The sequence below is a fragment of the Cavia porcellus genome, unplaced genomic scaffold, assembly GCF_034190915.1.
Source record: "Cavia porcellus strain 051 isolate PalLab524CR breed Dunkin Hartley unplaced genomic scaffold, mCavPor4.1 scaffold_5, whole genome shotgun sequence".
In the NCBI taxonomy this organism is placed as follows: Eukaryota; Metazoa; Chordata; class Mammalia; order Rodentia; family Caviidae; genus Cavia; species Cavia porcellus.
Window position 1 is genome coordinate 48,530,809 of NW_026947488.1, and position 23,965 is coordinate 48,554,773.

The 23,965-nt window shown below is 41.4% G+C and overlaps 2 long non-coding RNA genes and 1 pseudogene across 5 annotated transcripts in view; 1 reads left to right on the forward strand and 2 right to left on the reverse strand.

Moving 5' to 3' along the window:
* LOC106029041 (uncharacterized) overlaps positions 1-23,965 on the reverse strand; it is a 129,292-nt gene that overhangs the window by 52,128 nt on the left and 53,199 nt on the right. For 2 of the 4 annotated variants that reach the window (XR_010047520.1, XR_001202682.3), the window contains exon 1: positions 13,985-15,010. The exons of 1 other annotated variant lie outside the window; for it this stretch is intronic. This is a non-coding gene — a long non-coding RNA (uncharacterized LOC106029041). Of the gene's footprint in view, positions 1-13,984; positions 15,011-15,044; positions 15,452-23,965 lie in introns of those variants that run through there. One more of the 4 variants, XR_010047522.1, reaches the window with a different exon arrangement.
* LOC134476075 (uncharacterized) overlaps positions 1-23,965 on the forward strand; it is an 88,549-nt gene that overhangs the window by 50,591 nt on the left and 13,993 nt on the right. The gene's annotated exons all lie outside the window — the stretch shown is intronic.
* Positions 4,773-6,682, reverse strand: LOC134475917 (zinc-regulated GTPase metalloprotein activator 1A-like; annotated as a pseudogene).

Sequence of the window (23,965 nt, forward strand, 5' to 3'; positions counted from 1 at the left end):
ATTTAGCAATGTAGCTGGACACAAAATCAATACTCAAATATCAATAGCATTCCTATACACTAACAACAAAATCACAGAGAGAAAAATAAGACAAGCCATACCCTTCACACTAGCAACTAAAAAAATGAAATATTTAGGAATTATTCTCATGAAAGAAGTGGAAGATCTATATAGGGAAATTATAATACACTGAAAAAATAAATTGAAGAGGATCTCAGAAAATGGAAAGACATCCCTTGTTCGTGGATAGGAAGAATAAATATTGTAAAAATGGCCATTCTTCCAAAACTGTTGTACGGATTCAATGAAATCCAAGTAAAAATACCATCAACGTACCTCATAGATCTAGAGAAATCACTTGTAAAATTCATCTGGAACCAGAAGAGACCTAGAATAGCAAAGACAGTTCTAAGCAGCAAAGGCAAGGCAGGAGGCATCAGAATCCCTGACTTGAAACTATACTACAAAGCAACTGTGGTAAAATCAACATGGTACTGGAGTAAAAACAAAGTCGAAGTTCAATGGAATAGATTAGAAGATACAACCACAACTACAAACACACTCAACCACCTTATCTTTGATAAAGGGGCCAAACAGGTTCACTGGAAGAACGACAGTCTCTTTAGTAAATGGTGCTGGAAAAACTGGCTCTCCATTTGCCGAAAACTAAAACTAGACCCATGCCTATCACCACGTACTAAATTAAAATCTAAATTATCAAAGATTTGAATATTAAAACAGAAACACTAAATCTATTGGAAAATAAATTGGGTAAAAACCTTGAAGACATAGGGGTAGGTAGAAAATTCATGAACAGGAATCCAACCACACGGTAAATACTTCCCAGAATTATAACTGGGATCACGTCTTACTAAAAAGTTTCTGCACGTCAAAAGAAATCTCCAGCATAGTGAAAAGAAAACCTACAAACTGGGAAAAAAATCTTAGTGAACTGTCCCTCAGACAAAGGACTTCTGTCTAAAACATATAGAGAATTAAAAAAAAATCAGACCCCCAAAATTCAAGGACCCATTCCAAAAATGGGCATCTGAGATGAATACACAATTCTTAGATGAAGAAATACAAATGGTAAATAAATACATGAAAAAATGTTCATCATCATTGGTCATTAGAGAAATGCAAATTAAAACCACACTGAGATATCATCTCACTCCTGAAAGTATGGCCAGGATCAAGAAAACCAATGACAACAAACGCTGGAAAGGCTGCGGGGGGAAAAAGGAACTCTCCTGCACTGTTGATGGGAGTGTAGACTGGTACAACCATTGTGGAGGTCAGTCTGGAGATTTCTCAAAAAGCTGGGATTGGAAGTCCCATTTGTTCCAGCTATTCCACTTCTAGGCATATTCCCAGAAGAACTGAAAACATCATACCACAGTGATATATGTGCACCCATGTTTATAGCAGCACAATTTGTAATAGCAAGATCTTGGGAACAACCTAAGTGTCCATCAACTGAGGAGTGGATAAAAAGTTGTGGTATTTTTATACAATAGAGTACTACTCAGCTATAAAGAATGATCATATTGAGATTTATAAATAAATGGATGCAGCTTGAGACCATACTCATCAGCGAAATAAATCAAACTCACATATATAAATACCAAATAGTTTCCCTAATGTAAAAATTGGTAAAAATACATAAAAGTATGTGGTAATCATGATTCCCCATTATATTGCTTTGAAGCCTTATAATGTTTTCATTCATTAGTTGGAATGGTTTTATTCCAGCTTGTTTGATTTTACTGTCTGTGATGGTATGAACAGCTATTTTGAAGAAAATGAGACATTATAATAGTTAGTGCTGATTTAATATCATCTTGTTTTGAAGTCCTACCAAGCTCTTGTTCTTCTGTCTCCATCGGTTTTATCATGTTGTATGTTTTTGGATTTTATTATACGTGATAGTATAAACAAAAATTTTTACGGACAAGGAGATAATATAGTAACTATTGTTCGTTTTCTGTTAGTTGGTTCTGAATACCCTGAAATACTTTCAATCTCTTGAGTGGTTTTACACTGTCTTGTTATGTTTGATACTATAGTGTATGAAGTTATACTCAAAGATTTCAAGGAAAGAGACACTATGATAGCCACTGTTATGTCGAGTTGTCTTGTGATGAAACACTATGTTGCTTAAATTGTTCTGTTCTGACCTGTTTTGTTATGTCCTCTTTTACCTTAATCTTTTTTTAAATTAAAAAAAATAAAAGGTCTTTTTACCCAAGATTATTAGTCAGCAAGTTGTGGCAGCACAATATTTTGTCTATTGATTTTAAATATCAGTATTATATGCTGGGATGTATGCTGGGATGTCTTTAATCTACTCCATTGATCTGTTCATTTTGCTTTATCACAGCACCATATTCTTATCATGAACTTGGCTTTAAAAATATCTTTTAATATCTGACAAAATCTATTTATATTAATATTCTTTTGTTGGATAACCTCATATAATATTCTTATTATTGGATAGTCCATATAATACACTTCACAATAGAAGCTGTGATTATATTTTTTCAGTACTTTTTTCTTTTTACCAAAAATATTTTTTTAATTTTTAATATTTATTGTTTATAAAAAAGCATTGAAATTTTCAACATTGATTTTTTTGGTATAAAAAGTTTAAAAAAGAACAACACATAAATTTCTGTATGACTACAATGAAAATGCCAACAGAACTTTACAAAAAAATCTTTACTTCAATTGTCACACCTAAGGCAGTCTGTACACGTGACATACGTGCATATGACTTATACTGACATCACATGTGTTTTGCTTTCCTGGGCTTTTGTAGAGCATATTTGAAATGTCAGTGGCTTTACTGTTTTTTTCAAGAGGTTCTTTTTGTATTAGATAGTGTGTAGTTAACAGGAACACAAAATATCAATAAAGTATTAAATTCTAAATATTATTGTGCATTTAAAATAAGCATCAATATTTTCACTTCAGATATGTATTTGCTTACAAAACTTAAAAGATAACATCAGAAATAAATTCCTATATGAACTATAATGAAAATACCAATAGAACTCTACCACAGAAATAAGCTTTGTTTCAACTGTCACACCCAAAGCAGACTTCACACATAACTGCATATTTCATGCACATGTCTCGCTTATACTGACAGCACGTGTGCTCAGCTTTCTTTTGCTATGTCTTGTCACCTATCATGTCTTCCTGTTTTGTTAGGAGCCTCCTACTATATTGCACAGCATGCACTTAGTAGGGAAATAAGGTGTCGATAAAATAAAATGTCATATATGTAATGAGTGTTTAGAATAGACATTGACATTTTCACATCAGCTGTTTACTTGCTTATAAAATCTAAATGATAACATCAAAACTAAAAACCTATGTGAACCATACTGTAAACACAAACAAAAGTCTACCACTGAAATAAGGTTTGTTCCAACTGTCAGTCACACCCAACTTGGTCTTCACACACGACAACTGCATGTCCCATACACAAATCTCACTTATACTGATAGCACATATATTTTGTTTTTCTCTGCTTTTTTGAAGATCACAGCTAACATCTTTTTTGTTTTCCTGTTGTTGTAGTAGGTCTTTGTGACGCTGTGCCTCTCTGTTCACCTGTCAGCTCACCAGGGTGCCCCATAATTGTTTTTGCCTAGTTCCCTGGGCAGAAATGTTTTGCTTTTCCTCTGCTGTAAATGATCTCTTGTGAGCTCCAGTCACAATCCTCTAAGAAAATTTCTCCATATTTTGTACTTGTTATTCTCTTTGTAAGCTATCAAAGTACTCATGCCACACATGTTTAAAATCAAGTAAACACAGCCATGGGCCAATGCTTTGTGTTTCAAGTGACATCATAGTTGCTACATAATTCATCAACAATATCTACTCCATCTATGGTTTTCATGTAGATAATTTCCATCTCAGTCTTCCGTCTTGCCCAGGTTTCCCGATCAACATTCTACCGTGGTGAAATGTTGACATCATCAGTACTAGTTTGTTTTACTTTGTCATATGCAAGGCCAACGTTATGTATTTCTGAAATCCAAAGACCTTATTATACAATCCTTTGTTTTGAAATTCCAGCATTTCATTTGGAATTTCTGCTTTGTTCCTGCTGGTCAACTTGTGCTCTTGTTAGTAGATGTAACGTCAATTGGAAACTAGGATCCAACTGCCAAATGTCACACTTCCAATTTATTTGGGAGATAGGAGGAACAAGTCTGTTCACATCATTTGGTTTATTACTATATGAACAAGCACCTCATGGCTGAGTTCCAGGATAAATCTCTAAACTGAAAGCACAACAGGTCTTCACATTTACAAGGGCATAAATTTTTACCCACACATTTACAAGGGCGTATATTTTGACCCATCATTTTTCAATGAGTCTTTTCTGTGATCACCACAAGTAATTTCTAAGTACAGCAGACCTATGAACGCTTTCAGTTCAGCTAGTAAAGTATCATAATAAATGCATTTTTGAATATGGATATTGGTGCATACGGATTGTTTTATTTGCATTTCAGCCTTTGTGCATTTCATAGCACCTTGTAGCATTTAATCTGTACAATTTCCAACACTGAATGGCATTGCTGGCATTCAGTCCAATACCTTTCACCCCTGCCAAGACTCTATGTTTTCAGACCTACTTCTAATTGTTCTATATGATTATGTGATCATTTTGCAACATTTCTACCTGTCAAATATGTAATCACATTGCTGATTACTTCATCATTTGACTCAAGAAAATCCACATTGTTTGTGTTTACATCAGTCAATTCTTGCTCCATTTCAGGGTCACAGGAACTTGGCTCACACAGCCAACATCAATCATCATCATCATCATCATCTACCATCCCACTCTTCAGTTATGAAAGCATAAATTTTACCGTAATGAATCACCTTCATCATCCATGCATCAGTAATCTGGTGATTCACTTTTGATCTCCTCCAAAACTTGAAAATCTGGTTTTTCATGTGCCATTGTACTGAACTGGTATACTCTTATAGTCCATATTTTGATTCTACAACAATTATGATATAATCAAGATAAAGATAACTCCCTACTAAGCATCAGCCCAAAATATGGAAGCCACATCACCAGGGTGTGCTAACGTTGTGGTCTCTAACAGTATGTAATCAAATTTCCCCTTCTGCTGCCTCAAATTCTCAATAGCCCTAAGGCCACTGTTCTTCACTGAACAGCAGAGGTGACCATTTCCAAGTTCCAGCCACTCTTCATAGAGTTCTCCACCTCGACTCACAGCTAAGGATTTCTCTACTGCACTTCTTTCACCAAATTCATTTAAAATCACTGCTATTCTTGTGCTATGCTGCTCTGTTAAAATGTAGTTCAGTAGAGCTGTCTTCCTAATACCTAAATGCCCAGTGATAATTGGGACTGGGGTCTTAGCACCAGGACCAAGTTTTTCCTCTTCCTGTTTTCACTTCCTCTCAGTGGGAATGAGTTCAGAGCAGTCCTCCTCAGCTGGTTCCTCTTCTCATCTCCAGTTACAATAACTGGTAACATTTCAGCCTAAAACACACCTCCCATCCAGCACAAGAGCTGAGGTCAAAATGCCCAAATGCAGCCATGCAAGCCAACCTCACCACCAAAAATAAATTGTTTTAAAAGTTTAATTAACAACAAAAATCTTTAGGAGATTTGAGAATCAAAACTGGTGCTAGCTTCACCTTTGTAAGATGCCTAGAAATGTCAGAAAAAAGTATTTTTTGGAAGAATAAATCACGGAAATACTAGGGAATAAGGAGGGTCCTTGGTGGCCTAGAAATTACGAGACACAATTGAACTGTGAAAGGCAGGTGAAACTGAGCTAAACAGGAAGAAGCCATAGCCCAAACTGCGGTTGGAGAAACTCACTGTAAGAGGTGGGGTGACTCCAGGAATGTCCCTAGCTAATAGTCTTCGATGGACGTGAAGTCAGTGGCAGGTGGGACACACTAGAAAGAGAACTGCTTGGGGCTCACCTCCACCTCCCTCCTGTCCCTCTCCTTCCTGGGGGACTGTAGCACAGAATGCAGTGCTTTTATCCTAGAAGCTGGTGGTTCCTAAAAGGAACAGGGCACCACCACACCCAGGTGACAGCTCGTCACAACTGGTAGCAGTCAACAGTTAAGAAACACAGTAGCTAGAGGTGTAGAATGAATCACAGAAAGGAAGAGAAGAACAAATGAGTAGATTAAAATTTTTCTTTTAATTTCCAGAATTAAAGAGCCTTTTCAGATTGAAGTGAAATATAAATAATACTATAAAATATTGTAAATAATAATAAGAAACACTTAGCCACATCATTGTGAAATTTTAAAATCTCAACAACAAAGTAATATAAAACCTTCTAGAGGGTAAAGGCAGCCTGTCCTCATAAGAACAATAATGCAATTGATATCAGGCATCAACAGAAACACTAGGTATAAGAAAACAACAGAATAATAGTTCATTCAAATGTAGACTCAGGCGGCAGGTCCCCGTGTCACTGCCGCCGTCAGGCTGCAGGCACCTGGTTGGTGTCTTCTCCCTCCCTCACCAACTCACCAGCAGCCAGAAGGCGATGCGCACCCCACCGCCATCCGGAACCCAGGTACTTTGGTTTACATGGCCACTGTCAGAGACACCATCGTCATCTTTATCACCATCATCACCATCATCATTCACCCACATCACTCTTCTGTTACAGAAACACATATTTTACCATAATGGGTCATCTTCATCCATGCATGAGTATGCTGATGATTCACTTTTGACCTCCCAAACTTGCAAATTTGGTTTTTTATGTGGCATTGTACTGAGCTATTTCTTCCAGAAAAAGCAAAATAAAACTTTTTAAAAAATAAATTTTAAGGCAGCCATGGCTTCAGTGAGTGGCGGGTGGCCCACGGAGAGAACCAGCCAGCCAGCTGCTCTCGAGATCCCCGCCTTGGTGGAACTTAGGGCGCTGAGCGACAAACAAACCCGCTCACCTCCCTGGTAAGGAGCCATGAGCCTACTGGTGCACCAGTTGAGAATCAAAAATCACACACACACACACACACACACACACACACACACACACGCCTTTAGCAAATGGGAGCCAGAAGTCTGAGCATCTCTTGGGAGGTTGACCACATGCAATATAGTAAATAGGGGGATTTCCTTCTACCATCTCTTTGAAGGCAAATATTGTTATCACTGTTTTGCTTTGTTCTGATTAACTATATTGCTCTATTCAATACTCTGTTTTGATAAGTTTTATGATGTTCTGTATTTGGTTTGATTTTGTTATACCTCATTGAAAGGACAACTATTGTGAAGATAACAATACTGTGGTACCTGTTACTGTTATCTGGGTATCCTGCTGTGAACTTCTGTACCAATTTCACTGCACTATCTTAACTGGCTTTGTTCTATCTTATTCTGTTGTATTTTACTACCTTCAAAATAATAATAAAAAAACTACATGCAAACACAAGGAAAACTGAACATTAAGCTAATTTTTAAAAAGAATATTAAAGAGAAGTAGATGTACCTTACCGATACTAAGACATGTTAAAAGACTTCAGTATCAATAATGACAGTTATAAATGCAAACCATTGGTCTAAGAGGAGAAAAATCAAGCAACAGATCAGAAACAGAGGTTCAAAAATAAGCACTTCTATAGATGGAAGCACCAAACATGAGAAAGACAGCATCATGAATCTGAGAGGAAATGTACAGCTCAGTGACTCAGAATCCCTGGGGGCTGGGGCCACGGAATCCACTGCAGGTTGCCTTTCTGATTTGCTAGGCCTGGAGTGAACACAAACATTTGCAAGTCTCCAGCCATACTGTGCTAGGTCATATCAGCAAAACTGTCACTGTTTGGAAAAAAATAAACTTCACATGACACACAATAAGGGCATATAATGAGGTTACAGACATTAAAGTGAGATGACAAAATGATGAAGCTTAAAATGTGGGCATTATTGGATAGATCATGCACCCCCCCCCAAGATACACTAAATGCCCAACCCTTCATGTTGGCAAATGTGATTCTATTTGGAAGTACGGTCTAGTCAGTGTAATCAGAATAGGAGGGAGTCATATTTCATTAGGGTGGTCCCTAACCCAATATGACAGGTGCATTATGTGACAGGACAGAAAAGGATTGGAGTGCCACATCTATAAGCAAAGGAACAAATGCCTGCCGGCAACACCTACAGCTAAGACCATGGCAGAGACAGAGTGCTCCTCTGGAGACTTCAAGGGAAGCATGACCCCTTGATGCACAGCCTCCAGACCTGTGAGAGAACACATTGCTCTTAGTCAGGCCACCCACTTCATTGCAGGCACACCAGGAAACGAACACAGCCAGAGAGGTCCTACAATGTTTGCATAGAGAAAAGCTTCTTAAGCAAAACCTCAAAAGCGCAGAATTGAAGACAAAACCTTATGGATGTGACATCATAAAAATTAAGAGCTTTATTTCAGAAAGTAAAAGGTCTCAAGCAAAGTTAAATGTCAAGTGGTATTTTGGGTGTTTATAAATGCATGAAGTCTAGATCTAGTAGAGGATTCTTTCCTAGAATGTAGTCAGCACCTGAAAAACACCAGTAAGGGACTAAAAGTAAGGAAAAGCATCAGCAATAGAATGTGTATTATCTCAAGGTTTCAAAAATAATAAATGAGAGCTGGATATGTTGTAATACCATGCATTTGCATGCCTATAATACCAGCATTCTGGAAGACTGAGTCAAGAGGATCACAAGACCCTGTCTCAAATTTTAAAAACAAAAATAAAAGTAGAAAGGCCAGGGTTGTAGTTCAGTGCAAAGGCCCTGGGGTTCAATTCCCAGTACCACAAAGATAAATAAAATAATAATAATAAATTTTCTTATCTATTCATCATTCCTTTATCATTTTTCGTGCATATTCAGAACCTGACAGAGTTTCCAGCACTTTGGAAACAATTCGGGAAAGCAGAGGTTCTCAGTGTATGGCCCCCAGCAGAACAGAAGTATCAGCATCTTCGGGCTTTTGTCAGAAAAGCCATTTCTGGGGCCACTCCAGACCCAGCAGGTGGTCAGCCACCTGAGACTGGGCCCAGGCCCTGTGTTCAACAAGTCCTCTGGGTGGCACTGATGGGGCTCCAGTTCAAGGCCCACTGTCCTCCTGTGTGGATACAATGCTACCATGGACATTGAGTCCAAGTATCCTAGGAGGCAACACATGCCTTTTACTAAGGATCCCAATTAAGGTTATCTGTTTTCAGCTTGATATCTGTCATAATCAGTACTCCTTAAAGAGCTACCTTTATCAATATTTTAGAATAATGCACTGTGTTAGACAGCTTTCTATCACTAGCGCATATACTCGTGCAGGGTGTAGTGGCGCATGCCTGTAATCCCAGCTCTTGGAGCCCAAGGTAGGAGTAGGACAAGTTCAAGGCCAGTCCAGACTATGGAGCAAGACCCTGTCTCAAAAAAGGGCTTGGGATTTAACTCAGTGGCATAAGTGCCTGCCTGGCAAGTATGAAGTTATGAATTCAATCCCTGGTACCAAAAAAAAAAAAAACCCCAAAAAACAAAAACAAAAACACAACAACAAAGATACAAATACTTGCAATAATCAACTCATTAAAAGAAAAAGTTGGTTCTAGCTCCCAATTTTAGAGGCATCAGCAATCTCTGATTGCTTGACTCTATTCTTTGGACCTACAGTGGCACACAAGGGCAAGAGGGAAGCCACTCTCCCTATGTCTGGACAGTAAAAGAGGGAAAGTGGACAGAACAGGGTTTCACAATGTCCTTTACGGATACAGCCCCAGTGACCCGAGACCTCCCACCATCCACCTGTAAAAGTCTGCCGCCTCCCACTGAGGCAAACTAGTGCTCAAGCCTTTAACTTGTGGCTTTTTGGGGCCATCCCTTTTCCAAATGGCAGCAGAAGCTTGTAAGATAAAAAAACAAACAAAACTTGAAAGAAAACAAAGTGCCAAAAATAATTTCAAAATAGCTAGACAATAGGATCTTGAATGTCTGACCACAAAATGAGAAGATCATTACACAATGCACGCATGTATCAAAATATCATATCGTACTCCGTAAATATGTACAATCACTGTAAGCCAGTTAAAAATAAACTTTAAAAACAATAAGGCATAATTTGCATTTTTCCCCTTGTTCATAATGCTAGATTTCTAGTTGTTTAGCCTTTTATCCCTTTAGATCTAAGACGAAACCTTATCACACCTCCCCCTGAAACTTCACTGATGTATGGTCCTGGACGTGTTTCACTTTGCCTTTAACCCGAGGACTTTCTATTCTTATTTCTCTGTTGCTCGCACATTTTTTTTCTCTATCTTTCAATTCATTTTTATTTCCACATTTAAAAGACATAAGTGGTGAAAATGTCTGTGGTCTTTTGTTCCACCATTTAGTAAAAGAAAGAAAAATTAAGAATGATCCAACCTCAGTGAGAATGGTCCTAACCAAAAGAAAACCAACAAAAAAACAGGAAGACAGGTAACACATCTTAAAAGGAATCTATTTTAATTATTTAAAAGCAAGAAAACATAGAACATTTTATTGTTGCCCTGTGTAGGATACAATTATTTCTTCGATGCACTTCCTTGTGAGTTATGGCAACATGTTGGCCATGAGATGATCTCTTCAGGTAACTTCTCTAGTTTTTAGCCCAACCTTTGTCAAAAACTGAATTTCAAACAGAAACTGATGAAAAAGATGCAATTAATGCCATTAAAGTGATCTCACACAGTTTGGAAAGTTCTAGGTGCTCCAGAGAGCTGGGCTCAACAGTGGGTAGACCTCCTGCTTTCCCAACATGATTGGGGTAGGGGGACTGAGGAGCCAAGCCTGATTTCCCAGCGAGTGACTATTGAGACAGAACTTGAGGGCTCTCCTGCTCCCCACCAGGCCCTGTGGCTTGGAATCCTCTTTATGTGAGGCAGCTACTCCTACATGCATCCAGAGGGAAACTGCTGGCCTCCGCCGTGCAGCGAGACATTTGGGACTCTGTATTACTACCCCAGTGGTGTACAGAATAGCAGCTTTCAGGCAGTGCTTTGTCCTGTGCGATTCTGTTTGCAGTTTTACACTATTTTGAGTAGAAATGTGAGGCAGGATGACTTGATGACTTGTAGGTACTGATAGATAACCACCAGCTATTGGACATAAGAGACTCATTGAGAAAAATAACTCCGAGCCACATAGCAATGCCATAAGGCACAGACTGATAAATAAACAAATCATGCTAACAAAAGTCACCATTTATAAATTTATCAAGTTAAATCAAGGACACATGAACTCCCAATGTAAAACCAGACCTGTGAGTTTATGGGACTCTCCAGACCAACAAAAACTGCAATCGTCATCTAGATTATATAAAGAAAGGAACCCCATTACTGGAGGGCAGTGGCGCCATAATGACACGTCATCTCATTAGACCACCAGCTAAATGTGTCGTGAGATAAACAGGCCACAGACTCCAGCTCTCTGTCTCTCAGCTTCAGCTCATCTGCATCTTCCTGGCTGATGAGCCAAAGTCAAATGCCCGCCATTCACACTCAGATTCAAACCACTTCAGTGCTCTCAACAAGCCTGGCGCTGGGGGCTCCTCCTCCTGGAAGTCAGGCCTGGCCTGTGACCTTCCAGCCACCTGTGGTGATTCTTCATGTCTCTGTAGATTCTACCTTGGCTTTCAGCCCTACCTCCCCAATCCTGTAGCCACTGCTAATCCTTTCTTAGCTATTTTGTAATTATTGGGTGAAGTGTGATGTGTGATTTGAATGTCACAGAAATTAGTAGCTAACTTTGGAATAAAAGAACCTGTGTAATTGCCCAGTTTACAGGTTACTGAGTGAACCTTGAATAGTCAGCCTCATAACACTGATGACACTGATGTAACTTGTGGATTTACTATCATTCAGTACATGCTGACACTGGGAAGGACACAACATGTCTGATCTATGTTACTGGCATAAGTCACGACAGTAACCAACTGCTCCACTGAGAGAAGGCTGCATTTTGTGACCACCTCCAAATGATTGGGGGTAAGAAAATAAGTTTGTTTTCATTATAATTTGACAAATATATACAGCCATAAAAAGAGATCTACTTCCGTCCTTCCTCCTCTTCCTGCCAGCCCTTGGCTGAGGCTGCCTTGGGCAAAACTCCAGCAGGCCTGCCTTTCACGCATCACTTCCTATGCTGTCTTTCCAGAAACTCCTTTCTCAGCGAGTCTGTATCCTTTTGCATATGAACTGTCTAAAGCACAGGTGAACTATATTTCTCAACAGAGCTTGAAGGCGGTTTCATAGCAATGTTACAGAATTATCTCCCAAACTGCCCGATAATTGTCATTGTGATCAAAGGGAAACCAGCGAGACATTATCCAGTAAAAGAGTGGGCAGCAGGATGGGAGTCTTTAAGGCCTGGTTCTGGGTTCCCAGTTCTGAATTGGAAACATCTCACATGGCTGCATTCTCTCATACAAGCTCAGGTCACACCATTTCAAACAGTTTGTGGGTCCCTCAGTGCCACGAACCACCCAGCGTGCTGCAGAGGGAGCCATAGGAACCCTATTCGGCTTATGCTACAAAGAAAAAATTATCACAGTACTAAAAACTGCCATTTTTTTAGTTCCAGGGTCTTTCTTGGTGCCAGCTGAGGCCTCTGGACGATGGCAGTGGGACCAGGAGAACCACTGTGTCCGGGCTCCAACTCCTGCCCCATTGGGCAGGAAACTCCAAGGAGCCTTGCATCGGAAGCTATGGGCAACAAACTTTCAACCTCCATCATGATTTTATTTTAAAATCTTAGGAACATAAGTTTCCCAGCATACTCTTGAAACACTTAGGGAAACCTAAGTATATATTAGTGGCTGCCTCCTTCTTTAAAAGAAGGCATAATGAGCTTTGCAAAGCTAATTGTATTAATGTTAAAAAAAATAGATTAACATTGAACCCAGTATCATAGACTCCAGCATCTTCAGGATTTGACACATGCTAGAAATTTGGGGCAGAGCTAGATCTAAGACAATCGATCAGCGCTATATTCTTGATAGGTCACCAACAAGCTAGGGTCACTTGTCACCTAGGACCAGTATTTGAATCTGAGTATTCTGAGTCTGAAATAGCATCCCCTACCCACACAGCACCATGGTTACCACCCACCCCAGTTTCTTGAATTCCTTGTTTTCATTATATCTTGAAGCACTCTCTCCAACAGCTTTTACTTGAAAGGAAAGAGGGAAAAACAGGTGGAGGTGGATGGTATGCTGAAAGGGTTAAATGGCTGCTTATTAGAAACAACAACAACCCACAGCTCACAGGCAGCAGAGGCCAGCGGAATAATGACTTCTGCTCCCCTAAATTCTAATCACTTGTTACCAGCTCTACTTAAGCTCCCTTCAAAGTGTGGTTTTATAATGCTTCTCAAACCTAAAATGTCCTAAAATCACACAGAGGGTTTATGAAACCACAGATTCCTGGCCCACACCTACGAAGACTGTGATCAAGTAGGTGTAGAGAGTTCTATAAAGTTTTCTAGGGCTTCCAGTTCACATACCACACTCTAGGGAGCCCTGAAAGAAGAAACATCGGAAATTGCTTAAAATGAAATGACTATTTAATGGACTGTTACGATTGGACGTGTCTCCTAAAGGCTCAGATCTAAAGGCTCAGCCCCCAGTCTGTGGTGCTATTTAGGAGATGCAGGAACCTTTAAGAGGTGAATGAGGCTTAGTGGGGAGATCATTGAAACAGATAGTAGGGACCCATCTCTCTTACTTCCTCTTTATCTTCAGTCACTGTGAGGAGAGCCGCTTCCTTCACCAGATTCCCAGCAGAGCCCAAGAGCAATGGAACCACCTGATCATAGGCTGAAACCCCCATAACTCTGAATCAAAATGAACTTTTCCTCTTTTTAAATTGATCTATCTCAGGTATTTTGTCAAAGTCACGGAGAGCTGACTAGCAGACCACTCACCTACTTCTCTCTGTTCCTTCTTTCTCTTGCCCTCTCTTGGACAGTACCTTACACGTTTGCTTCCAGGCAACTGGATAACAGGGAGGAGGAGACAGCATTCCATTCCGTTCTGGAATGTTGCAGCTCATTAGCAATTTTTACTAGAGGGCAGGGAGAGTCCAGCTGAGACCAATCAACCCAACAACTGAAGTCAGGGATTGTTTCTTTGTGGGAAGCTTATTATTACCAGTGGCTTGTTCCAGAAAGATGTTCATGTACAAAAATATTTTAAGATTTCTTTCAAAAGCTCAAAACTGTTGACAAGCCAGAGAAAAGGCAAAATGTCTTGTTTTTAAGAAATCATCATTTTCTCATATTGAACAAGAATTGGGAAGGCAGAAATATGCTTTGAGGAAACTCAAACAACAAAATAATGAATTGAATGCAGGACTAGAGTGTCCCAGGCCTGCTCATGGACAGGGACAGTTTTTGCATTGGCAAGCGTATGCCAGACAGGAAAAAGAACTCAGTGATCAAAAGAGAGAGTGGGAAAGAACATAAACCCAGCCTTAAAGAGATGCAGGAGGTGTTGGGGTGCTTATCCGGCAACCGGAGGGACCCTGTCAGCTGCCAGGAGCTAGTGAGACCTTACAGTGAGGCTCCTTGAAAACTGTACTCTGCGGGGCTGGAGGTTTAGCTCAGTGGCATAAGCGCTTGCCTTGGAAGCAGGTAGTTGTGAGTTCGATCCCCGGTACCGATAAAAAGGAAAAAGACAAAAAAAAAGAAAGAAAACTGTACTCTGCTTGGTGGCAGAAGACTGTGCCCCACTCTGGGACAACCAAATCCAAGGACTGCAGGGGTAGAAAGGTTGGATCCCTATGATGGCTAATTTTGCACCCTTGTAACTGGATGTTTAGTCAAACATTCTGGATGTTATTCTGGGTGTTTGTGTGAGGTATTTTTGTTGTTTGATGGATTTAAATTGGCAGGCTTTGAGTAAAACAGATTGTCTTAGTTACTTTTTTCTCATTGCTGAGACAAAGTGCCTGACCCCCAAAATAGAGGAAGGTTTATTTCTTACAGGTTGGAGGTGTCAGTCCATACTCAGCTGGCTCCAAGCAGCAGGGTGGCATGCCAGGCCGTCCTTCATGGCTGGCTGCAAACAGCAAGGTGCAAACCTGCAAGACAGAAAGACATACCTTTTTCCCTGCCTTTACACTGTATATTGGTTCCACTCCTGGGTGGGTATAGCACTCACACCACCAATCCCAGTGCTAAACAGTTGGTCACGTCCATAATTGTATGAGGCTCGGGAGCCACTGACATAAATCATGACACAGATCATCCTCCACAATCAGTTGAAGGTCCTACTAGAACAAGGACTCACTTCCCCAGCAAGAGGGAATTTTGCTAACAGACTATTTTTGGACTTGAACTGAAATTCTTCCATAAGTCTCCATACTGCCAGCCTACCCCTTCCAAATTTGAATCTGCCCATCTTCACAGTTAAGTCATTCAACCAGTTCTTTAAAATAAATCAGTCTCTTAACTCTCCCCTTTCCCCTTCCTTCCCTCCCTCCCCTCCCCTTCCCTCTCTTCTCTATGAGGGGGCAAAGGCTTTTATCGCAGCTAATCAACTGCCCAATCCTTCTATCCAGTTCTGTATACTTAACTCCCTTCAAGTGTTCAGCCCAAGAATTCTCCTCATAAACTTCCTGCATACATATCTCTGTTTAGAACTGATGTCCTCAGAAACCCAATCTGTAAAAGGAGGGGTAGAGTTTGGACATGTGTGCACACATGCACACACACACACCCTCCCCGCTTTGACCTGCAAGACACAGAAACCTCATTTTCAGTGCCTTCACAGTCTCCCCAATGCTGATGCACAGTGTGGCACACAGCAGGGCCTACGTAAACGCTGGCCATTTGCGGTTGACTGACATAGTCAATGCTGAATCACTTCCTGACAATGATTCTCCTCCAGGGAGGCCACTTAATATAATCCCTTTCAGAGTCCTTCCTGAAAGGAGATCACTGAGTCTTTTTTTAATACCCCAGGGCAAACGTCTTACTTCTCCATAAGGAAGTCCACCTCTTAGGATATTTCTTGACATGTTGAACTGAAAACCCAAGTCCATCCGGGTCTACCTTTACAAGTATTAGTTCAAGCAATCTCTGTATAGAATTCTCAGCTCATTTTCTCTTGCTCTAACTGAATAACACAGACTGGGTATTTTATAAAGAAAAAAATTATTTCTTATAATTCTGGAAGCTGAGAAATCCCAAGGTCCAAGGTGTACAGGTGCAGGGCATCATATGACAAGACTCAGCAGGCTTCCTCTTTATTTTTTCTTCCACATTTTTATTAGTGCTTATTGTATATATATTGCTTTAGTGGATTGAATTAGTGCTTATTGGTTATATATAATGGTTTAATGGATTGCATTCTGGTAGAGTTACACATGCACATAACATACTTGAATCATCTCTCTATCACCTTCCCTTGCCCCATCCTGTCCTCTAGTTTCACATTTTGGTGGAGGGAGGGGTGTCAGGATGGATAATGGGGGAATGAATATGATCAAAGTTCATTATATACATTGAAGCCCTTCTGTCTTCTTCTAAAGCCACAAGTGCAATCATGAGGCCCTGCCCGCATGATTTCCTATAATCCTAATTAGCTCCCAATGGTTTTGCTTCCAAATACCATTGACATATGACTTTAGGAAATAAGTTTCAACATGAATTTTGGAAGGAACAAATGTCCAGACTAGGGCAATATGGAAACCCTTTCATATTTTAAAGTGTTTAAATTTCTAACTGCCCCTGTTCCTTCATTTAGGACACACTCTTTAGTTCTTGTTCTTCCCTGATTACCCCACCGTTTTGCCCCAGAGACAAAATCACAGAACACTGGAGCAACACAGGCTCACTTATCTGGTTTTGCCATCAAGAAACATACAGGGTGCTGGGATACCCAGCCCACAATCAGAGACCAGTGGCGATTACCCCTCGGTCTATTTTACCCCATATCCTGTCCCTCTGGAAGTGTTCAGAGTCATGCAGCACAAAGACTGCCCACTATCTGGTCCTGGATACCTAAGAAGGCACTGGAAAACATCAAACTTATAACAGTCTCATTCCCCTATTGACTTGATTCTCCCTCCCAAGACTGCGAGTGGAGACATCCTGAGAGAAAGCAGATGGAACTGGATCATGTTTGGAGTTACTGCTTCTGGGACTCATTGGTCCTGGGCATCTTTCCCTGCAGGGTTGGTAGTATGGTTTCCCCCTCTTATGCAAACAGCACAAGCAAAGTTGGCTACCCTGGGACTCTGTTTCACAGAATTTCCTTCTCTGTATGTTTTTAAGTTAGACTTGGCCAAAAGAAGAAAACATTGTACCACATATGAAAAGTGGAAGCACCCAGCAAGCCTCACTTCCTGAGAGTCTTCGTGGTTCCATGCTGCAAGACACATACACAGCGCCAGCAGGTCCCATCTGGTCCTTGCTGTGCCCTGCTGTGCAGGCAGGGGTCTCCAGTTTAGCTGCTGGTCCTGCAGGCCGACACAGCAGCCACAGCCTTCCGTAGACTTCTCCCCAGCTTCTCTTCACCAGTCCTCTCAGGCCCTGGGAACCTGGCCCCCGGTGCTCCTGAAAGCCTAATCATTCCACCCACACCTGTGATTCAGAAGATTCACGACCTTTCCTGGACCTCCAGGGCCCTCACTAGATGCTGCTTCCCCAACCCCTCCTATGATTGTGCAAGATCCAGTTCCTACCATATCCCTTATTACATTGCCACAAACAGTTGTAATAAAAGTTTAGGATATTTACAATGATGTTGAAGGCACATTTTGCAAGACAGCAGAATCTCTCTAAGGAAAGGCTGCCTTACCCTAGCTCTCACAGTCTTTCTCTAGTTTGCTGATTTGTTACCCAGATAACAGTAAGTCCCAAGATCTAGATGTAGGAAGACAAATTTTCTCCTTTAAAACTCATCCAACTTCTTTATTCTGCCTAATACCAGAGATTCCTTAATTCAGTGAACTATTGGCTCCTTCTCAGCCATTAACAAAGTCAGTACTTTGGGTTTTCACTAGTTTTCTTAACCTCCATGATCAGAACCAAGATAGGAGAGGGGGTCTTGCTTGGGTCCTTACCCCCAAATGTCATCAAAGCTGTTTTTCATCTGTCTTACCTCCATAAGGAAAGGGGCCACATCTGGCTTGGTTACCGTGACACTCCTACCTAGCACAGTGTGGTTGCTCTCTATCTATATATATTAACTGATGAACATGTTTGGCCAGAAAGACACCCACTGATTTTGTTTTCCCTCTTAATGATGACAGGTTGACAAACATTAGAGACAAAATGTTCCTTTTAGCCCACTGGAAATAAAAAGCCATACCTTGTGTCTGCCAGAGTTTTTTTGTCAAAGCTTCCCCTGCCAGAGAGCCCTGTGTGGGAGTTTTCTCCCAAAGCAGTAAATAACAATTTACACCCACCCTCACAGGCACACTGTTTTTTATTGACTAAATATAAATGGATAACCACAGGCTACTTCAGGGAGACCCACACTGTGGCTCGCCACCTTCCTTGTGTGGGATGATGCACCCCAGTCCTCCTGTGTCCTCCAGAGATGACCCATACTGGGCCAACCACCCCCAATCCTGGGGCCAATGAAGGTCTGGCTCTACCAAGTGCCAACATGCTGTCACTTTATTTCATCTGCAAGATAACCATTTCTTAACACGAAGGGTTATATCTCAAGGGATTCCTTAGGGACACTCAAATTCCAAGTCTTCAAAAATGAGACAGAGCGGAAAATTAGCATTTCCCACGAGACAGCACTATTACATAGCGATGGAAAAACTCCTGTGACTTTGGTGGCTGCTCCTCCCTGTCACCTCCTTTGTTTTCAGATTTAGGCTTTGGAGCTTCCTCTTCAGGGATGCTTCCTATGGCCACCCTTTAATCCATGTGAGGAAACATCATCATATGTATGCACTGCATTGTCAAAACAAGTCCATAAATAGGACTAGCTGTTCCTGCTGTATTGGAAAAACAGAAATCAAAGCTACTAGACAACTTGTGCAAATTCACCCAGCAAATAAATAGTGAAACCAAAACAAACAGCCATAGGGAGATAGAGAGGTTAGGAGTTTGAGAGATGGGGAGTGAGGGAGGAAGGGAAGGAGAGCTCTCAGGATCTCATAGCATTTGCAAGTGTGATTATTTGGGGGACATAGTTATTGGCTAGGACTGCTGTCATAAAGTACCATGAATTGAGACGGCTTAAACAAGAGCAGTTCGTTTTGTTTTTGCCTCACAATTCTGGAAGTCAAAGGCTTGAGATCAAGATATGAAGCAAGGTTAGTTTCTTGTGGGTGCTGGAGGAAGAATCTGTACCATATCTTGGTCATTTTCCTCTTCACTGAGATAAAATACCCAACACCCATAGTTTAAAGGAGAAGTTTATTTTTGGTTCATGGTAATAGTGCCTAGTCAACAGGCTCCAAGGCAGAAACTGCAGGGTGGAAGGGTCTGCCAGAAAACAGCTGCTCACATCATGACAGCCAGGAAGCAGACAGAAGGAGGAGCCAGGGAAAAAGATACTCCCTTCCCTTCCCGGTCACAGCCCCATTGACCGGCCTCTAATAAGGCCTTGTCTCCTAACAGTATATTCACTGCTCGAGACACGTGTAGATGAATCCACTGATAAGCACAGTGTCCTGTGAGCTAATTACCTTCTAAGAGCCCCAGCTCTGAGCACATACATGCTTGGGGTTGGGAAGACACTAGATCTGAACCATAACCCGTGTTTCTGCTCTGACTTCTGATCATTTCCAGCAATCTTTGACTTTGGCTTGTGGAAGCATCAATCAAGTCTCTGTCTTCTTTTCTCTGTCCAAATTTCCCCTTTTCATAAGGATCCACTCATACTGGATTGAGAGCCACATTGACGAGTTCAGTTTAACTTGATCACATCTTCAAAGATCCTATTTCTGAAACAGATCACCTTCCAAAACAGTGGGAGTTAGGACTTCAACATAAGAACTTGAGGAGAGCATAATCCAACCTATAAAACAGAGCTATCATCAGAGCCACTCAGAAGGTGGGCCCTCCTCCCCTATCTGTGCCAAGCAGCAGGGTCAGGGAAGCATACCAGTGCCATCATAGGAGGCTGTATCCTGCAGCCAGGAAAATGGAGCCCACATGGTCACTGACCCCTCAGTGGAGAAGGAGAACTCTGCTCCCATGAAAGAAATGACAATACTTTCCCAGAATGAGTCCTGTCTCTCCTTACCCACAGTCATCAGTGGAAGCCTATTAAGCACAGGAATCATTTTAGAAAATAATAACCAGTCATTTAACAATAATAATAGATCAAGGCAAGGAGGGTTTATTCCAGTGCACAATGATGTTTTTCAACAATTGACAATCTGTTACCATAATTATATAACATACTTAGGGGGAGAGAGTCTGCAAATATCTCAAAGGATGCACATGCCAGGCGCATTCCTCTTCCTACGTTCTCATCTTTCCCTGTTCCTCTTCACCGTGTGACTTGAAATCACTTCCACCAGAGGCTGAGTCACCTCCCCCATCTTCATTTATTGTTGGCATGGCTCTGCAACTTGCTTTATCCTGTGAGAATTGGACGGTGGTGGTAAGCATTGGCTGTAGGGAACATCACTTATTTCCACTTGTTCTTCCTCATATGTCTGCCATGGACATAAGAAGAGTCTTAACTTAGCTCCAGCACTGGTCCAAGGAAGATGAGAGACTTTCACAGAAAGCTTAGAGCCCTACTCAAGTCAGATTAGTCAAACCCTAGCTACTCCATGAATGTGTGTTAAAATAACTGTGGTATGCAGCCACCGAGGGCAGGAGTCGTTGTCCTAATTTCCATTGCAGCTAGGTGGCCACATAAATCAGTTCGTACCAACACAACAACACAACAACATTGTCCTACAATATTATGAGGGCAAGAGTTGACTAATGTAATGCAGAAAAGACACTTGATAAACACAGTGCTTGTCTTGGGCTTAAAATATGCCCACTCACGCTGTTACACAACTGCCTGCAAACTGTGGTCAGTGGGTAGCAGCAAAAAATCTTCCTTAGTAATAGTTTTTTAACTTTCTACCAGAACCCTAAAGCAAGCACCAGATCCAAAGCTAAAACATTACAATTAGTCATGCAAAATTTAGGAACATTCTAAGATGCTAACTCTCAGGATTACATTTTCAGTATAAGATCCTAGATGATGACTAAAATAAGAAAAAATAAGAGGTATAAATATCAGAAGAAAGGACACAAAAATCCCCTCATGATAATATAGTTGTTCATCTAAAATATATCTCAACGAAAGTAGACCCTGACAAAATTGGGTGAAAATGGATATTTTGGAGGTGGTCCCAGGGAAGGGAACTTTAGGAGTAGGGGAGGTCTGTTAAGGAAGTAGGAAAACCATATAAGGTTGTGTCACTAAGGTTGATCTTGTGGATGGTGGAGGCTCCATCCCACAAGGATCAAATCAATATGGATGAGGAAATCTCCCAGAGCTGTCTCTTGAAAGGACAGGAAGTGGAAGCATTTATCCTTTGACTTCTGATCCTGGAGGTCAAATACTACCCCTGGAGGACTATGACTCCCCAAAGAGCTGGGCTGAACTTGTGCATGAGATGAAGGGTGCCAAGGTTCTGCAGAAAGTCAGCAAGGAGGAATGGATTCAGAAGTGCTCTGAGGGGCGGCAACCTACGCCAGAGAAGTTTGCATAGGGTTTGGAAGCAGGAATTGAGGCAGTCAGAGCATAATCCAAAACCTAGGCCACAGGACGGCTCTTGGGAACAGCCCTCAGGCAGCTGGAGAAACAGTGAAGAAAGAAGGTATTTGGAAGGATAAAGCGGGGACAGGACCCCCAGAAAAAGAGGAGGTCCACAAGTTCAACCCAGATCTTTGGGGAGTCCTAACATCCTCTCCTGTTGTCATCTCTGGTCCCCCTGAGGCCCAGACATTTTTGGAAGATATTGCCACCCTCTTCCCTTCTGATTTCCATCCCACCCACATCCCAGTGAGAGCTCAAACCGGTGCTGAAATGCAACCTTTTGAACACAGGTATCACAAAATCAGAGGACCCCTCTAAAAACCCCAAATGGTGTTGGGGTTTGCTGAAAAAACTAACAGGAGTTCCTTCAGGCCAACAGAAACCAGCCACAGGCAGTCCCAGGTGGAAAACCAGTTCTTGCCCTGGGCGCCAGGCTCCTGCTTCTCATGCAGCCTCCCCTAGAGGAAGAATTGGGCAAAGGAGCCGGCCTCCAGTCCTGCCTGGGGATAGCCTCTGGCTTGGTGACCTCAGAAATGTCGCTGACTCTCTCTTGGCCATAACTTCTTAGCTGTGTTGTAAGAATAAGATTATCTGGACCCTCTCTTATCCCACAGGGCGTGTGTGAAAACACAAAGTCCCTGAGTTTGAAAGCAAAGTGCTCAGTGGGGAGCCTCAATTTATATACTGTGTTGCCACCTTTTTCAATCAACATCACTGATCCATGCTCATCCTAATTAGGTGACATGCTAGGCACTGTTGGGAGATTAAAACTGCTGAGACTACCCAGCCAGGAGCCTATCAACTTTCCTCTTTTCACCTGATCGACTATCCAACTCTCACTCAATCTCTGCCTGTCCAGCCTTTCTTTTCTCTCACCCACATCCTCCTTTCTTCCCATCAGTCTTTCTCTTTGCCAGCTCTTACCTCTTCCACTTCAGTTCTCTCCCCATTTCCTCATTCTGGAGGAGTGGTCGTCTTTCCCTTTCTTGGTCCGGCATCTCCCCACTATTGTCAGCCAAGCCATACTTTTAGCACTCAACTTGACTCGGACCAGGGACAACAAAATTATTTTGTAATGGGTTAGATGATAAATGTTTTAGGCTTTTCAGGTCATGTGGCCTCTGCCACAACTGCTCAACTCTATCTTTGTGTGAAAGACAGGCACTCGCAATACTGCAAACAGACAGATGTGCCTGTGTTCCAATAAAACTTAGTTTACAAATATGGGCAGGATTTAGTTAACACTATCTGCAGGGACCACTTTCCAAGGAATCTTGCTAAGTAGAACTCAGTGGTCCATATTTCTAACCAGTTCCCAAATAACAATTAGGTATCGCTGGTCTCAAGTATGAAGCCCTCAGTGACTTCTGTGACATGTACAACAGACTCAATTTGTCTTTCCAAATCTCTTCTCAATTTTTGCCTTCCAAATACAGACTAGAGAAGTCAAATGCATCATTTCCTAATTTCCCTTGCAACTAGGTGGCCACATAAATCAGTTCATACCAACACAACAAGAGCAAGATACAGGGGTTCCCTTCTCCCCTCCCTAAATTCTCAACAATTTGATGATTAACATAAAAGAATGGCATTTGAAGACTTAAATTTCATCCTTCTCATTATAATGGCTAATTAGAGAACATGGCTTACTGTGAAAGAGACCTATTAGGTGAATCACAGAGAAGGGCAGATTTATGCATCCTGAGGTGACTGGGACAGGTCTCTCCATCTGGGTGCAGAAATGAGGGAAAGACTTAGGAACCAAAGGGCAGATGAGAACTAGGATCTGGAAGTAGGCTCTCTCCCTCGAGGAAATCTGGGGTTGCTGAGTTGAGCAAGCTCCATTTATTCTTCCTGAATTTAGCAACCAGCTACATCATTTCACCTCCCCTGGGGTAAAGTAAATACAGGGGCAAAGAAAAGCTGGAAGTGAGTCACAGTGAAGGACACCATCAAAAACAGTGAGCAGACAGGTGGGATGGCCACCTTACCCCTTTCCAGTGACCTAGAGCTTTTGTCCTCTTACTGCACTGGCTTTACCAATAAAAATGTCGTGAAGAGAAGGTATGCAGTATGACAGGGAGGTCTCACATTCACCTTCATGCAACAGCAAGACTCTTTTTCTCTCTTTTTTTTTCCTTTCATTCTTTCTTTATTTTCCCTTT